The 13,505-nt window shown below is 46.2% G+C and overlaps 1 non-coding gene across 1 annotated transcript; it reads left to right on the top strand.

Annotated features, from left to right (window-relative positions):
* Positions 1 to 13,175: 13,175 nt before the first annotated feature.
* LOC124723909 lies at positions 13,176 to 13,286 on the top strand. Its single transcript, XR_007006570.1, has one exon. It is a non-coding gene; the product is annotated as a U6 spliceosomal RNA (small nuclear RNA).
* Positions 13,287 to 13,505: the final 219 nt, after the last annotated feature.

Genomic DNA, 13,505 nt, shown 5'->3' with positions numbered 1-13,505 from the left:
TAGAGCTCATTTTATTACTGCTCTTCAAATCACATTAATCATGGAATGGAAACACACAGCAACAGAACGTACCAGCGTCACTTCAAACATTTTGTTACAGGAAATGTTCAAAATGTCCTCCAATAGCGAGGATACATGTATCTACCCTCCGTCGCATGGAATCCCTGATGCGCTGATGCAGCCCTGGAGAATGGCGTATTGTATCACAGCCGTCCACAATACGAGCGCGAAGAGCCTCTACATTTGGTACCGGGGTTGCGTAGACAAGAGCTTTCAAATGCCCCCATAAATGAAAGTCAAGAGGGTTGAGGTCAGGAGAGCGTGGAGGCCATGGAATTGGTCCGCCTCTACCAATCCATCGGTCACCGACTCTGTTGTTGAGAAGCGTACGAACACTTCGACTGAAATGTGCAGGAGCTCCATCGTGCATGAACCACATGTTGTGTCGTACTTGTAAAGGCACACGTTCTAGCAGCACAGGTAGAGTATGCCGTACGAAATCATGATAACGTGCTCCATTGAGCGTAGGTGGAAGAACATGGGGCCCAATCAAGACATCACCAACAATGCCTGCCCAAACGTTCACAGAAAATCTGTGTTGATGACGTGATTGCACAATTGCGTGCGGATTCTAGTCAGCCCACACATGTTGATTGCGAAAATTTACAATTTGATCACGTTGGAATGAAGCCTCATCCGTAAACATTTGCACTGGAATGAGGATTGACACATTGTTGGATGAACCATTCGCAGAAGTGTACCCGCGGAGGCCAATCAGCTGCTGATAGTACCTGCACACGCTGTACATGGTACGGAAACAACTGGTTCTCCCGTAGTTCTCTCCATACAGTGACGTGGTCAACGTTACCTTGCACAGCAGCAACCTCTCTGACGCTGACATTAGGGTTATCGTCAACTGCACGAAGAATTGCCTCGTGCATTGCAGGTGCCCTCGTCGTTCTAGGTCTTTCCCAGTCGCGAGTCATAGGCTGGAATGTTCCGTGCTCCCTAAGACGCCGATCAATTGCTTCGAACGTCTTCCTGTCGGGACACCTCCGTTCTGGAAATCTGTCTCAATACAAACGTACCGCGCCACGGCTATTGCCCCGTGCTAATCCATACATCAAATGCTCATCTGCCAACTCCACATTTGTAAACATTGTACTGACTGCAAAACCACGTTCGTGATGAACACTAACCTGTTGATGCTACGTACTGATGCGCTTAATGTTAGTACTGTAGAGCAATGAGTCGCATGTCAACACAAGCACCGAAGTCAACATTACCTTCCTTCAGTTGGGCCAACTGGCGGTGAATCGAGGAAGTACAGTACATAGTGACAAAACTAAAATGAGCTCTAACATGGAAATTAAGCGTTTCCGGACACATGTCCACATAACATCTTTTCTTTATTTGTGTATGAGGCATGTTTCCTGAAAGTTTGGCCGTACCTTTTTGTAACACCCTGTATAAGCACTGTGGGCAAAGAACAGTTGTTTGTTGAGCGTTTGCACCACGGTGACTTTGAGCTAGCAGTAGTATTGTTGTGTCAAACCACTGTGACTGCTTGCTGACACACAAAGTGCTGCATGTTCTGCAGGTGCGGCGCTGGTCCCTGTGTTGGGGTCCTGTCTGGGCGGGTGGTTGGGCCGCGACGGGCTGGGCTACGCGATGTCGCTGTCGTCGCTGCTGTGGTTCCTGGCCTGGCAGTTCCCCGTGGAGTTCCCATGTTCCTCTGGCCAAAATTATCAACACGTACTGTCACTCAGAAAGTCTTACCGAATACCTCTGGTTTACTTAAACTTCGTTTGACATGAATCTGCAACCGGTAAAGAATATGGATCAAGCAGAAAGTCCGATCTTGGCAGTATCCAGGCCCTGACACCAATCAAGAGAACTTTTCTCATACCTCCGCTGATTCTGATAGCGGTTGTAGGTTTTAACAACCACGTATGCTGTTCTGTCGGAGTCCGTGGAGGATGTCTCACACCACAAGTTCCTCTCGATTGCAGCACATGTTACTGTCAAAATAGTGAGTCACCTCACCGAACTAAACAGTTCGCGTCTTGTAATATCTCGCCTCCAGGAAATGGGTTAGGAAGTCGTTCCCTAAAATGACATCGAAATCCCGTCTGCTCATTCTTACTACTTCCATATGAAATTCATACTCCATTCCATCAATTTGCAAATCTACCAAAGACATTTCTACAGGGATGATTATTTGTTCATCTACCCCACATATGTAGCAATGTGGTCATTTGAATGCGTGCTTGCCATTTTGTGAAACAAATAAAGCACTAAACTGAACTTAACAGTCCTTCCTCTGACCTTGCCTTCTAAAAGCGAGTTTTCCCCCTCATTAATTTCTTTAATCTTTTCTGTGTTTATTGTTCTGGTTGTGGTGAGGGTAGGTGGCAAAAACTGCCCCACGCTCAGTTCTCCAGGGTGTACTTCATGTCGGGACCTCTTGTTTCTCCTGTTGTTCTGTGGAGCGTTTCTCTGCAGAAAGCTTTGACTCTGAGTCTGCAGTCATCAGTTGTGGGTCATGTGCACTTCATCCAACAACGAGCGTGGCAGCGCGCGGTTGTAGGGTTCGGTTTTCCATAGTGCTGACAGGGTTATTTACGAAAACTCAGCGTGGCTCATTTCAGCTCGCAGGGGCTGATACAAACGTCCTGCTTCTTTATGCAACACGGCTAATCTTACTGCTTCATGCAAGACCAAAGAGGCTACCTGAAAGTCACTCCCGATCTCAACACGGCTAATCTTACTGCTTCATGCAAGACCAAAGAGGCTACCTGAAAGTCACTCCCGATCTGTGGATTGATCCCTCTTATGAAAACAAATTTCTCTTGCCTCGGCTTCCTCAGTTAGTACCCCATTTCGGGTATTATCTCTTCCAGCATGTACGAGGCTAACCCGGAAAGTAAGGTTATGAGAATTTTTTGAAATGCAACAAAATTCACAATCGGAAGGGTGGTAGCAACATCTGGACGTACTTTACTTTATCTACAGCAGCGACCCTCAAAGCGTTGCAGCTGTCCGCGCGATCACATTCATGCATCGCAGTATTAAGATGTAGCTGTAATTTTAATTTTTCCAAAGACATGCTGTTAATTTTCTCTTGGAGTAGAGCGGGACGGTCTGGCTCAATCTTTGCCGCAGCAGGAGCGTCAGGAGCCGTTTCTGACCGTTCTTGAAACGGAATGCAAACCGGGTGTGGTTACAATTTTAGGATCACAAATTGTTGAGAGCGACGGCCTTACCAAGAAAAGGGTGTCCCACCAGCACACAGAAGAACAGTAAACCAACTTGCGATGGACTTCCCAGGCTGTAGCTCGCAGAAAGGAAGATGGTGACAAAAGTACGTATAGCAGCGAGACTTACATTATTACTTCTGAAGAAACAGTCACAATCGCAAAACATCATTCATTTAAAATGACCGATTTCGGCACATACAATAGGCCATCTTCAGATTGGTTCCGCTGTAAAAATTATAAAAGTGCATGATAATTAATAAAGTCAGTCTTGCATAAAATGAGAAACATGCTGGTCACATCACCAACTGCCTTGAAATATTACACACAAGACCAAAGGTGTTACTCTTGACCACACTTGAGAAGCCTGAAATTTTTGTTCACTGAAAAAAATAATCCATTCTTTTAAATGAATGAGACTTTCACGGAACGACCTTTTTCGATCTTTTTAAAGAAATAGTATGAGGAATTTTTGCTGCTTCTTCGTTTTCTCATATAACAAGCTTACATGGCAATTTTTTAAAAATATTTACTGGACCTATTTGATTTCAGGTATTTCGTTTTTACCAACTGACTACATCACGTTTTTTATATTTTATTTCGTAAACCTTTTACGAACATTGATACTGTATGTTAAAGGGGAAAAAACCTATTTAAATATCCGTTGTAGTTACACTCCTGGAAATTGAAATAAGAACACCGTGAATTCATTGTCCCAGGAAGGGGAAACTTTATTGACACATTCCTGGGGTCAGATACATCATATGATCACACTGACAGAACCACAGGCACATAGACACAGGCAACAGAGCATGCACAATGTCGGCACTAGTACAGTGTATATCCACCTTTCGCAGCAATGCAGGCTGCTATTCTCCCATGGAGACGATCGTAGAGATGCTGGATGTAGTCCTGTGGAACGGCTTGCCATGCCATTTCCACCTGGCGCCTCAGTTGGACCAGCGTTCGTGCTGGACGTGCAGACCGCGTGAGACGACGCTTCATCCAGTCCCAAACATGCTCAATGGGGGACAGATCCGGAGATCTTGCTGGCCAGGGTAGTTGACTTACACCTTCTAGAGCACGTTGGGTGGCACGGGATACATGCGGACGTGCATTGTCCTGTTGGAACAGCAAGTTCCCTTGCCGGTCTAGGAATGGTAGATCGATGGGTTCGATGACGGTTTGGATGTACCGTGCACTATTCAGTGTCCCCTCGACGATCACCAGTGGTGTACGGCCAGTGTAGGAGATCGCTCCCCACACCATGATGCCGGGTGTTGGTCCTGTGTGCTTCGGTCGTATGCAGTCCTGATTGTGGCGCTCACCTGCACGGCGCCAAACACGCATACGACCGTCATTGGCACCAAGGCAGAAGCGACTCTCATCGCTGAAGACGACACGTCTCCATTCGTCCCTCCATTCACGCCTGTCGCGACACCACTGGAGGCGGGCTGCACGATGTTGGGGCGTGAGCGGAAGACGGCCTAACGGTGTGCGGGACCGTAGCCCAGCTTCATGGAGACGGTTGCGAATGGTCCTCGCCGATACCCCAGGAGCAACAGTGTCCCTAATTTGCTGGGAAGTGGCGGTGCGGTCCCCTACGGCACTGCGTAGGATCCTACGGTCTTAGCGTGCATCCGTGCGTCGCTGCGGTCCGGTCCCAGGTCGACGGGCACGTGCACCTTCCGCCGACCACTGGCGACAACATCGATGTACTGTGGAGACCTCACGCCCCACGTGTTGAGCAATTCGGCGGTACGTCCACCCGGCCTCCCGGATGCCCACTATACGCCCTCGCTCAAAGTCCGTCAACTGCACATACGGTTCACGTCCACGCTGTCGCGGCATGCTACCAGTGTTAAAGACTGCGATGGAGCTCCGTATGCCACGGCAAACTGGCTGACACTGACGGCGGCGGTGCACAAATGCTGCGCAGCTAGCGCCATTCGACGGCCAACACCGCGGTTCCTGGTGTGTCCGCTGTGCCGTGCGTGTGATCATTGCTTGTACAGCCCTCTCGCAGTGTCCGGAGCAAGTATGGTGGGTCTGACACACCGGTGTCAATGTGTTCTTTTTTCCATTTCCAGGAGTGTATTTTGCGACTGACATAGCCACGTAGCTCTTATTACAAATTTTAATTAACTATCTAATAACATTTTTGCCCTCATACTACACTGATTTACTCAGACATTATAAGTATTACAAACGTGTTCTAATTCTTCCAGTCTTTTATAGATCACGTTCTTCTTTAAGAAAAACGTTAAAAATTTCGAGGAAAACGCCAACTCAACAAAAATAATGGCGGCCTGGACAATGTCTCCATGGGAACGGAGTAATCTACGCATATCTTTGGACTCCAATAGGGACTACACAACGTTGGCTAGCCCACAGTGTGCTATAGCATGGTCTTTGACAAGCAACTGCCAAACACATCGCCATTTCCATGGAAGCTTCGTCGCCATGAAGCACCAACAAGCACCACCAGCTGGCATTCAACGTTTGCACAACTTTTTGTATTGGTTAACTTGTATTTAAAGTTTATTTAAAGTTAAGCACTTTTGTTAATGACCTACACAATATATTTATACAGCAGCACTTGTAAATTGATATACAAATAACTGTACTGTTAGTTTTATACTTCATATGTACGTCACGAACATTTTTACGTAAAGTAAAATCCCGTTGCCTGCAGCTGACGTAATGTAGCAAACTGGAGCGCTATCGAGCAATATTTAACGCGTGGCAATACATCCGCTAACAGCAGTTTTATCGTCTTGACAAAATTCAGTTGCTCAGCACGTCGCCTGCAAGTGGATAAAACATCACGCCTTTTTAGTTTAATCTTTGTACATTTTATGCAAGATTGACTTCCCTAATTACATTGCACTTTTAGAATCTTTGCAGTGCAATCAATTTCAAGATGGCCTACTGCATATGGCAAAACAGGTCATTTTAGATAAATAATATTTTGCGATCGTGACTGTTTCTTCATAAGTAATTATCACATGTAAGACCGCTAACACTCCCAACCGTGTTTGTTAAAATCAGTATTTACATTAGATTCCAGCGTCGGCTGGGATAGCGCAAAGACGTCGATGTCGCCAAATCAGCGACACGGCGTGGACAGTATCGATGACGAAACGGCGACAGCATGGACCCCGGGGCCAACAACAAAGACAGGCTACGGTGCATACGTCACAGCAGGTGACACTCCAGGTCTTGCTAGCGCCGTCTCAGGCAAGGAGCGAGTAACTATTCCAGACGAGATTGGTAATTCTTTGAAGGCGCGATTAAACTCATGCAAGTTCTCGATAGTACACAAAACACCTATGACTTTTAGCCGATACCTTTTCAATTACACTACTGGCCATTAAAATTGCTACACCAAGAAGAAATGCAGATGATAAACGGGTATTCATTGGACAAATATATTATACTAGAACTGACATGTGATTACATTTTCACGCAATTTGGGTGCATAGATCCTGAGAAATCAGTACCCAGAACAACCACCTGTCGCCGTAATAACGGCATTGATACGCCTGGGCATTGAGTCAAACAGAACTTGTATGGCGTGTACAGGTTCAGCTGCCCATGCAGCTTCAACAAGATACCACAGTTCATCAACAGTAGTGACTGGCGTATTGTGATGAGCCAGTTGCTCGGCCACCATTGACCAGACGTTTTCAATTGGTGAGCGATCTGGAGAATGTGCTGGCCAGGCCAGCAGTCGAAGATTTTCTGTATCCAGAAAGGCCTGTGCAGGACCTGCAACATGCGGTCGTGCATTATCATGCTGAAATGTAGAGTTTCGCAGGGATCGAATGAAGGGTAGAGCCACGGGTCGTAACACATCTGAAATGTAACGTCCACTGTTCAAAGTGCCGTCAATGCGAAGAAGAGGTGACAGAGACGTGTAACCAATGGCACCCCATACCATCACGCCGGGTGATGGCGATGACGAATACACGCTTCCAATGTGCGTTCACCACGATGTCGCCAAACACGGATGCGACCATTATGATGCTGTAAACAGAACCTGGATTCATCCGAAAAAATGACGTTTTGCCATTCGTGCACCCAGGTTCGTCGTTGAGTACACCATCGCAGGCGCTCCTCTCTGTGATGCAGCGTCAAGGGTAACCGCAGCCACCGTCTCCGAGCTGATAGTCCATGCTGCTGCAAACGTCGTCGAACTGTTCGTGTAGATGGTTGTTGTGTTGCAAATGTCCCTATGTGTTGACTCAGGGATCGAGACGTGGCTGCACGATCCGTTACAGCCATGCGGATAAGATTCCTGTCATCTCGACTGCTAGTGATACGAGGCCGTTGGGATCCAGCACGGCGTTCCCTATTACCCTCCTGAACCCTCCGATTCCATATTCTGCTAACAGTCACTGGATCTCGTCCAACGTGACCAGCAATGTCGCGATATGATAAACCGCAATCGCGATTGGCTACAATCTGACCTTTATGAAACTCGGAAACGTGATGGTACGCATTTCTGCTCCTTACACGAGGCATCACAACAACGTTTCACCAGGCAACGCCGATCAACTGCTGTTTGTGTATGAGAAATCGGTTAGAACCTTTTCTCATGTCAGCACGTTGTAGGTGACGCCACCGGCGCCAGCCTTGTGTGAATGCTCTGAAAATCTAATCATTTGCATATCATGGCATCTTCTTCCTGTCGGTTAAATTTCGCGTCTATAGCACGTCATCGTGGTGTATCAATTTTAATGTGCAGTAGTGTACATATTTATTTGCCGTGGACTCTGCATGGAACCGAGCGTTCGCGAAATGTGGCGGACAAGGCGACTAGTGTGACGTCACAAGTTCGTTGTGGGGCCCGGCAGCATGTACCAGACTGACATGCTCTCGGTATGCTGGCAGCTGAGCAGCGTGGTGGTTCAAGGAGCGCAGCCATGCGGCAGCAGGGTTGACTTTGGCTTAACACGGTGAAGCTATGCTCCGTACAGGCTTTCATGCCGAATAGTGTACTGTGTGCACATCTGAGTGCAAAGAGGAAAGTCGAGCTTTCGTGCAGCCCAGCCAACTGTAGTTAAACTACATGACCACAGTGCACTATCAGCTGCCACGGTTTAGGATATGTGCGGCGACTATCCATAAAAGGAATTCCTGCCAGTTACCAGAACTAATAGTAAGTCAGAACCTTCTCAACTGACACGTCTTGTGTGTGGTATGGCCACAGTTGGATAGTAGTAGGAAGGTTGTGTCCAGGTTGTCTGGATAATTTTGGTAGAAATTCAGAACTGGACTGTTTGCAGATTCGAAAGTGGAGTTTTATTGCCTCCAAACTTTTTCTCTAAGGGGCACAGATGTGTTGCACACTGCGGCGACATAGGACTACCGCAGCCAGACTGAGGTACATATTGCCTGAAAGGAGGAGGGGCTGGGAAACACGTCCGGTCAGGAGGAGAACTGGCAGACAAGAGACCCTCCCTATGGTAGCGGGGTACTCTCTCCAGTGTACTCCGGGTCCCCCGCGTGGCTGTTTCCGGGTCTTCCATTGGCTGGTCGAGGGGTACTGTGCGGGTCCCTTAGCCAGCAATTCCTGTGGAACAGCGCTCCCTGTCAGCATTACCTGCTGTGGGAATCCTCCACCCCATAAGCTGAGCACGGGTAGATGCACTCAAGCAACATCCGCTACTGCATCAGTCCAGCTCAGTCACTGTTTTATCAGAAGTTGTGGACAATGACATGTAACACAGTATGATGTCGCAAAATGTGTCTGTCAGTCTTTCCCCCTCAGTCTGACTACTATCCACGCACAGTGCATAGTTCAGTAAATCTTGTAACCGATCTGCGGACGAGAGGTATAGTTGATGGTATAACGGAGCAACGAACTTCCTCGATGAGCTATTTGGTTGGTGGGTAGTGTTTAACGTCCCGTTGACAACGAGGTCATCAGAGACGGAGCGCAAGCTCGGGTTAGGGAAGGATTGGGGAGGAAATCGTCCGTGCCCTTTCAAAGGAACCATCCCGGCATTTGCCTGAAACGTTTTAGGGAAATCACGGAAAACCTAAATCAGGATGGCTGGAGACGGGATTAAACCGTCGTCCTCCCGAATGCGAGTCCAGTGTGAGCTATTTGAAGTCATGTCAAGCAGTATTGTAGAAAATATGCTTACACAGCTCGGAATGCAGAAGCGAGGTTCTGTCCGCCACAGATATTGACTTTTAACAAACATAGTATACGCATCCAACGAGTATGCTGATACGACGCTGTTGCTCGACGAATTCCGACAGGATGCAAATGATGCAGCCATGGGTAATGACGTAAGATCTCGTCTAATAGGCGCACCGAGTTCTGCATTCAGGAAAATCGGCACTTGCTTGAACATCTCATCTAAATGCTCATCCACCACCAGAACATCTAACTGATCACAATCAGTTTTGTCCGCAGCTCGTGGTCGTGCGGTAGCGTTCTCGCTTCCCACGCCCGGGTTCCCGGGTTCGATCCCTGGCGGGGTCAGGGATTTTCTCTGCCTCGTGATGACTGGGTGTTGTGTGATGTCCTTAGGTTGGTTACGTTTCAGTAGTTCTGAGTTCTAGGGGACTGATGACCATAGATGTTAAGTCCCATGGTGCTCGGAGCCATTTGAATTTTTGAACAATCAATTTTGTACAGCACGTTGCATTCACTACGAAAATTCTGAACGTTTCTAGCTACCTAACTAAAACTAATACAAATCTCACTAATACTATTTGTTCACAGTGGGTTTAAACACACCAGACACGTCTATACGAAAACTAGACGAATTTTCATGGCGTTTCTGCAGGTAAGTTGGGCACGGCTTGAAGCACCGTACAAGCTTTCTTTCATAAAAATCGTATCACGGAAAGAAAAGATATCGTGATTTAAGTTTTGTCTAAAACCGTCGTATCTGTCTATTTGTCTACGATAATCTCTCTCGTGGGCTTTTCACAGGTAACTTTAGGATTGCTTGGAGTGCCGTATAGGCTTTATTTTATCAAAATCCGATAGTAAAAAAACGTAATTGAAAGTTATATACACACTAATTTTATATGTGCGAAAGTAACTCTGTCTCTTACGTTTTCACGACTAACCTACTAAACCGTTTTCAGTTAAATTTAGTATGGGATAGCTTGCACCCTGAGGAAGAACACAAGCTAATTTAGAAAGTGTATAGTACAAGATATTTATTGATTTGAAGAAAATCACGCGAATTAGGGAATAATGTTTAGTCTTTAAAAAAGTTGTTTGCTTGTCAACTTTTGACACTTATCATTGGTTTATATGAGCTGCGTTATACATCTAAATCTATGTGATTACTCAGCTATTCACAATAAAGTGCGTGGCAGAGGGTTCAATGAACCACCTTCAAGCTGTCTCCCTACCGTTCCACTCTCGAACGGCACGCGGGAAAAACGAGCACTTACATTTTTCAGTGCGAGCCCTGATTTCTCTTATTTTATCGTGATGAGCACTTCTCCCTCTGTAGGTGGGTGCCAATAGTATGTTTTCGCAATCGGAGGAGAAAACTGGTGATTGAAATTTCATAAGATGATGGAATCGCAACGAAAAACGTCTTTTTTTTAATGATTGCCACTCCAATTCATGTATCATGTCTGTGAAACGATCTCCCCTATTCCACGATAATACAAAACGAGCTGCCCTTCTTTGTACTTTTTCGATGTCATCCGTCAGTCCCACCTGATGCGGATCCCACACCGCACAGCAGTACTCCAGAATTGGGCGGACAAGCATGGTGTAAGCAGTCTCTTTGGTAGACCTGATGCACCTTCTAAGTGTTCCGCCAATCACAGTCTTTGGTTTCCTCTTCCCACAATATTAACTATGTGATCGTTCCAGTTTAGGTCATTTGTAATTGTAATCCCTAAGTATTTAGTTGAATTTAGAGCCTTCAGATTTGTGTGACTTTTCGCGTAATCGAAATTTAGCTGATTTCTTTTAGTACTCATGTGAATAACACCACACTTTTCATTATTCAGGGTGAATTGCCACTTTTCGCACCATACAGATATCTTATCTAAATCTGATGACTTTACAAGACGATAAATGACAGCATCATCTGCAAACGATCTAAGACGGCTACTCAGATTGTCTCCTATGTCGTTAATATAGATCAGGAACAATAGAGGGCCTATAACACTTCCTTGGGAACGCCGGATATTACTTCTGTTTCACTCGACGACTTTCCGTCTATTACTACGAACTGCGACCTTCTGACAGGAAATCACGAATCCAGTCGCACAACTGAGGTGATACGCCGTAGGCACGCAGTTTGGTTAGAAGACGCTTGTGAGGAACGGTGTCGAAACCCTTCTGGAAATCTAAAAATATAGAATCAATTTGACATCCCCTGTCGATAGCACTTATTTCTTCATGAGTATAAAGAGCTATTTGTGTTTCGCAAGAACGATATTTTCTGAATCCGTGCTGACTATGTGTCAATAGATCGTTTTCTCCGAGGTACTTCATAATGTTCGAATACAGTATATGTTCCAAAACCCTACTGCAAATCGACGTTAGTGATATAGGCCTGTAATTCAGCGGATTACTCCGACTTCCCTTTTTGGGTATTCGTGTGACTTCAGCAATTTTCCAGTCTTTAGGTACGGATCTTTCTATCAGCGAGTGGTTGTATATAACTGCAATGCAATGCAAAGTAATGGCTGGTTGGTTGATTCGTGAGAGGAAACAAAACAGCGAGGTCATCGGTCACTGAAAAGTAATGAATACAATGCTAATGTAATCTTAAATGCGTTTAATCAATACTTCCACACTATTCGTTGCGTACTGTACACGTTGTAGGATTTATCGTTACTTCAATAGCACGAAGCACAGATGCGCACTCCTTCCCGTGCCTCTCTGTATGCATTGATCAAAAGGGATGCTGTGCATACCGACACATCGTACGTTGGAATAGCACATTACGAGCTATGCTTAGCCGAACAGCCAGACACGTGAGGACAGCTGATTTTATTGTATGTACGTTACTTTCTCATCGTCACTAATAACAAAACTACTGCTAAGCGAGTGGAGCCGTGTGTAACAACGAGTAACAGTGTAAAATAATTTTCCAATTAAAAGAAAAAGTGTAATTCAGTGGCCGTAACTCTCTGGAAAATAAGTAAACTGTGTTCATACGTCCGCAGAAAGTGTAACGTTTCTAACATTAACCTGTATACATAAACGTTTCTTTTCGGTTAACACTTTGTAACTTATAGAGAAAAAGCTTTATCTGAATCGCCTTGTATAAATCATATCTGGATGATATTACCGACCGGCCTCTGTCGCTGAGTGGTTCTAGGCGCTTCAATCCGGAACCGCGTTGCTGCTACAGTCGGCCGGCCGGAGTGGCCGTGCGGTTCTGGGCGCTACAGTCTGGAGCCGAGCGACCGCTACGGTCGCAGGTTCGAATCCTGCCTCGGGCATGGATGTGTGTGACGACCTTAGGTTAGTTAGGTTTAATTAGTTGTAAGTTCTAGGCGACTGATGACCTCAGAAGTTGAATCGAATAGTGCTTAGCGCCATTTAAACCATTTTTTGCTACGGTCGCAGGTTCGAATCCTGCCTCGGGCATGGATGTTTGTGATGTCCTTAGGTTAGTTAGGTTTAAGTAGTTTTAAGTCTAGGGGACTGATGGCCTCAGATGTTAAGTCTCACAGCTTAGAGCCAACTGAACCGTTTTGAAATGCTGCGCAAGCTAAACTCGCTAAGACTGAAATACGAAAATTAAAAAAAGCAGCAAATTTACACTGTGGTGACAAAACTCATGAGCTACCACCTAATATCGTGTCGGACCTCAGTTTGCCCAGCGTAGTGCATCAACTCGACGTGGCATGGTCTCAAAAAGTCGTTTGAAGTCCCCTGCTAAAATACTGACCCATGCTCCCTCTATAACCGTCCTAACTCGCTTCGGCGGTACATACACTAAAAATGGAATGATACAGAGAAGATTAGCATGGCCCCTGCGCAAGGATGACACGCAAAATCGTGAAGCGTTCCACATTTTTATCACAACCACAGGTGGAAACACAAGCGGCCAAAGACACTGCTAGCTTGGGCATAGCCACCTATGGTTAACTAACATACGCAAGCCCCTGCATATCAGCAACACTGACTGGCAACTACCAGCTGCTATTAGAGCCGACCAACAGGCCACAGCAGGGACACCGACGAGCTCGCCCACAGACGCACAAACAATCTGCCAACATTCCCTCACACTGTGCCTC

This window comes from Schistocerca piceifrons, chromosome X (assembly GCF_021461385.2).
Source record: "Schistocerca piceifrons isolate TAMUIC-IGC-003096 chromosome X, iqSchPice1.1, whole genome shotgun sequence".
NCBI classification, from domain to species: Eukaryota; Metazoa; Arthropoda; class Insecta; order Orthoptera; family Acrididae; genus Schistocerca; species Schistocerca piceifrons.
The sequence above is the reverse complement of the archived record's forward strand: the minus strand, read 5'-3'. Positions and strand labels throughout refer to the sequence as shown.